At 54.5% G+C, this 5,341-nt stretch overlaps 1 pseudogene; it reads right to left on the reverse strand.

Moving 5' to 3' along the window:
* Positions 1-330: 330 nt before the first annotated feature.
* LOC149332150 (uncharacterized) lies at positions 331-5,031 on the reverse strand (annotated as a pseudogene).
* Positions 5,032-5,341: the final 310 nt, after the last annotated feature.

Here is a 5,341-nt window from a genome sequence, read left to right on the forward strand (position 1 = left end):
CTGCCCTCACTGACGACAAAGAACATGGTATGCCAGCGCCGCAGGAACCACGCCTCCCCTTCGGTTTCCAGACGATTTTGTTAAGCTCCGGCGCGCCTCCCACAGATGCAGGAGGTGATTGTCCACTGCGGGGATCTCGTCGGTAGTGGGAAGTGTTTGCGTGTGTTGTTTCTGTATGTTGGTGACCTCTGTTGCCCACTCCGCATAGTCATCGGAGAATAGCACGGGAGGGATGTCATGAGTGCGAAATTGCTGCCAAGAGAGAGAGAGAAAACTATTACAACAGGAATTCGGGGCACTCCCCAGGGTCCCCGCACGACTCCACTCCACTCAAGTGTTTATGTTCCTGAGGTCCATAACACTGGCAGCCCGGCCGGTGGCGATGGTCTGCACGGCCGGGTCCTCCGAGCGCAGCAGGGTCTCACAGTCCTCCCAGGTCTCGAGGTTCTCTAGGTCCCGCGGGGGAGGGTCCTTCGGGCAGAGGGAAAGGATGTGGAGGGAAGAAGCGAAGGGTTCTGGGCATAGGGCACATGCGGAAGTGGGAAAGGGTGGATGATAGTGGGCTAGGTTAAGGGGTGAGGGGAGAGTGTGTGTCTGAAGTCTGCGCCAGAGTGTTGCGTGTTTGTTATCTAGGGAGGGGTGGGGCGGGGGGTAGAGCTGGCGTGAGGCTCTGTATGCCTGGGTCAGCTCATTGAATGTGTGCATGCGCTCCTTCATGAATCCCCGATCTGAGGCCACCTGAGCCCGGTTTAAAGAACTTCGGGCTAAAAGGTTGGCAGCCTCGTTTCCGGGATTCCCGGAGTGAGCAGGCACCCTTATCAGCTCCACATGGCGGGGCGGGGGTGCATCGGGCGAGTCCAGTATGCCAAAAGCAGGGACATGAACTCGGCCTCGAGCAAAATTTAAAATCGTAGTTTTAGAGTCACTTAAAATATACCGGGCTTCCGTGCGAGTGATAGCAAGTGCAATGGCGGCTTGCTCAGCAGCCTCTGGGGACGTGTCTGGAGGGAGATGTAGTGTGAGGAGGGTGGATGAAGAGTCCACCACAGCTGTTATCGCTTCATCACCCGTGCAGGCAGCGTCCACCCATACGGCGTCCGGCTTGGAGCCGTACGCTCGATGGAGTGCCTTCGCACGGGCTCTGCGGCGCTGCTCATGGTGGGACGGGTGCATATTCCGCGGGAGCGGCCTGTAGAGAAGCTCCCCGTGAAGGGGTCGTTGGATGGCGAGGAGGGTTGGGTCGTTGGCCGGTATTCTGATTCCGAGGGAGTTCAGGATATACCGACCTGTGGAAGTTTCTGTGAGCCTGATGTATTGGACCTGTCGGTGGGCCTCCACCAGTTCCCCGATCGTGTTGTGGAGGCCCAGGCCTAGTAATCTTTCTGTGGGTGTGTTGAGGGGAAGATAAAGTGCTACCTTGAATGCCTTGCGAATCAAAGCATCCAAAGCGTTTATGTCATGTTTGGATAGTTGTAAGTATGGGGTAGTGTACAGCACACGGCTGCGGACAAAGGAATGAATGAGGCGACATAGGTCGCGCTCCTTCATGCCTCTATGACGTCCCGAAACCCTGCGGATGAGGTGCGATATCGCGCCTACAACCTGCTTGAGTTTCTTGAGGGTAGTGGTGTTTTTGCCATCGTTCTGGATGTGCAGGCCCAATACACGGAGGGTGCCAACCTCAGGTACCAGGTCATCATTCAGTTCAATGGCAATGGGGGAGCGGGGACAGCGGTGGTTCCTGGGCCGGATGAGGAGCTCTTCGGGCATCTCTGGGGAGCAAGATAGTCCGATGGTCCGTGCGTAATTTTGGGTGAGGGTGGCTGCTTCCTGTAAGGTGTTCTCTATGTCTCCGTCACTGCTGTGAGTGGTCCACAGGGTGATATCGTCGGCATAAAGAGTGTGCTTAAGTGGGGAATAGTTGCCAATTTTCGGGCAAGGGGGATGAGGGTAATGTTAAAGAGAAAGGGGGAAAGGACGGACCCTTGAGGGGTGCCGATACTCTGAAGTGTGTAGGAGGGAGAAGACAGAGGGCAGAAGTGTATCTCAGCCGTGCGGTCAGTGACGAATGCTTGAATGTAGGCATACGTGCGCGCACCCACATTCAATGGGGATAGAGCAGTCATGATCGCCTGATGTTCAATGCGATCAAAAGCTTTGGAGAGATCCAAAGCTAAGACTGCCTTGGTGTGACCTGGAAGAAGCGGGTCGAAAATGTCGTGTGTGAGTTGGAGCATGGCGTCCTGTGCTTATAGTACAACGCAGCGACCAGCGACGCTCGATAGCACATGCAGCCAGAAAATACACTAAATTGGCTACAGTCGACCTACACACACACAATACGTTATCACATACAAGGAGTTTATTTGGACTCTCGACAAAAATCCGTTGAAACCGTTCCGACTTATTCCAATCATCCTATTGTTGTTGTTGTTGTTGTGACTGAGAGAAGGATGAAGAGGAAATTGCACGGGCCTGCTACTGGCTCGAGCCAAGCCACCACCGCTGCCACGTGCAGATAGAGGAGAGTTAAAAGATCAGAAGAAAGAGAAAAAGGAAAGAAAAGACGCACGTCGCAGCAACAACTGCGTCAGCCGGAGCGGACGCTCCTCAAAAAGAAGCGGCCGAAGCCGCGCTCGCCGAAGCGTGAACAGATACTCCTCAAGGCCGCATTGATATGGAACACAAGGTCATTAGAGTGGGACCAGTGGGGAGTTTATTGACACAAAGATCGTGGACCACCTAATTGCGTAAAATATTCTGAATGGTAAAAAACGATTCGGCACATTATGGAGCATAAGATTACTAGTCGAATCAAAGCGCAGCGCATCAGAGGGACTCGCACCGACGACATTTTGGTTCCCCAAACCATGACTTATTGAAACCTGAACCGTCGATTACGGCCAAACTAATTGACCCGGTGGTGGTGGTGAAAAACATTTATGCAAAATTATGTTTTTTACAGAAAGGTGATTGGGGTAGGACCCTATTGGCCCTTTCCCCTTACAATACTGGGTGGAGCCCATATTCCGGTGCCCCATTGGCAAGCAACGCCGCCCGCGTCCGTTGAACCAAAGCCTTTTGGCTCTTTAGGTCTTGACAGCCGAGCAGGGCCGCCTCCCAGTCCTCTCTGGTGGGGTTGGGGTTGGGGGGGATAGATGGGTTTGATTGACACGCCCAAACCATGTGGAAGGTGTCAGCCACCTCCCCACAGAACTGGCACGTGCCATCAAAGGATATATTGAAATGTTTAAGCACCGCCGGGCTTAGCACAGTGTTAGTAAGTATTTTGATGAGGAGGCGCTCGTCAGTGCGATCGAGACCCTTACAAGGGGCCGGGTAGCGCCGGTGCTCCTCCTTGTAGTAATCGGTGATTTCTTTGAATGTAAGGGCCAGATTGTCTGATTGGGAGTACCCTTCCAAGGACAGGGAGATAGCCCGGAGGAAGAGTGCGCGGGCGGCCTGATCGGCCTGTTCGTTTCCCTGGAGTCCCTGGTGACCGGGGGCCCAAATCAGGTTGCGTGGAGTTGGATCTTCGCATCGACAGCTATATTCCAGTATGCGCCAGGCAAGTGGGGGAGCCCAGCCCAACTCGTAGTTCCGATAGGCCCCTCGCGAGTCGGTGATGATGTGTTTTGACTTGGGATTCGTGAGAGCCAGAGCAATGGCAATCTCCTCCGCGTGTGTTGCGTTGTAGGCTTTGAAAGTGAGCCCGTTAACTGTGTTTGTGTTGTGTACGACTGCGGCCGTGTACCACCCCCAGTTGTGTGGGCCGGCAACGTCCACGTAATACACGTGTTCTTGGTTACCATAGTATCGCGCCAATGCTTCCGCGCGCGCCTGGCGACGACCGCTATGGTCTTCTTTGGACATGTTCCGGGGAAGGGGTCGGACCCGGAGGGCGTGTCTCCAGGGTTCTGGCACTCTCTCCCTTTCCTCAATGTAGTAGTTATGTTTGATGTGTAGCTGGTCCAAGAGGCGGCGACCGGACGTGGTCTGTGCAAGACGCGTGTATTGGTTGACTAAGTGGGCTTCTCGAAGCTCCCGAAATGTGTTCACCACGCCCAAGGCCACAAGCCTCTGGTTGGACGTGGTGACCGGGAGATCGAGAGCCCGCTTGATGACTTTCCGCAGGATGACCTCCAGTTGGTCATCATCGTGTTTGCGCAGGTGCAAGTAGGGAGTTGAGTAGAGGATTCTACTTGTTACGAAAGCATGGGCAAGTCGCAGTGCATCCTTGCTTCGTAATCCGCCCCGCTTGTTGGAGACCCGGCGGACCATGCGGCCTACCTGGTCTCCCACCGTGCGAAGTTTGGCTAGGGTGGTGTAGACTCTGCGTTGGTGGTGTATGAAGAGGCCAAGGACGCGGATCTCCTTGGCCTCCCGGATCGGTCCCGAGGGGAGACTGATGCGAAGTGGTGTTGTGTCCCGAGGGGAGGGACGTAAGTGCACAAATTCTGATCTAGCTGGGGCGCACTGGAGTCCGCAGTAGGCCGCGTAGTCGTCGACTAAGGTCGCCGCTGCTTGCAGGCAGGACTCCATGTGGCCCAGGTTACCTTGCGTGGCCCAGATTGTAATGTCATTCGCATAAAGAGCGTGATGTATCCCGGGCAGAGAAGACAATTTGGAGGGAAGACGAAGCATTGCCAAATTGAAGAGGAGGGGAGACAGGACCGCGCAGAGAGGTGTTCCCCTCGAGCCGATGGTGTATGGCCCGTGTTCCGCATCTTGTATGCGTATATAGGCTTGACGGTCTGTAAGAAATTGTCTTATGTAATGGAATGTTTTGTGGCCACAGTTGGTGTTACTGAGGTGGTCCAGGATTACTTCATGTTTGACGTTGTCGAATGCGCCTTTAAGATCCAAGGCCAGGACCACTTTGTCGTTGTGGGGACATTCTACAGGATCTAAAATGTCGTGGTGGAGCTGCAGAAGTATATCCTGTGCTGACTTGTGAGGAGGAAAACCGAACATAGTGTCCGCGAAAATGTGCTGTGTTTCGAGATAATCGGAGAGTCTGTCACGCACCATCGTCTCCATCAGCTTACCGACACAAGACGTGAGGGAGATGGGGCGAAGGTTCTCGACATCAATAGGTTTGCCGGCCTTCGGAATGAAGGTCACGAGAGCCGATTTCCAATCGAGAGGGAGAGGAGTCTCTCCGTCCCAAATGCTATTGATGTATTTGAGGAGCGCGGCGTAGGCTGCGTCGGGAAGGTTGGACAAGAGCTTGACCGTAACCTTGTCGCGCCCGGGTGCAGTGCCTCGCTTCATCTTGCTTAAGGCCGCCCGGAGGTCGTGGAGCTGGAACGGAGTGTCCAGCTCCGTTTCTCTTCGCCTG

Source organism: Amblyomma mixtum, chromosome 8 (assembly GCF_055824585.1).
Source record: "Amblyomma mixtum isolate Tamu chromosome 8, ASM5582458v1, whole genome shotgun sequence".
Classification (NCBI taxonomy): Eukaryota; Metazoa; Arthropoda; class Arachnida; order Ixodida; family Ixodidae; genus Amblyomma; species Amblyomma mixtum.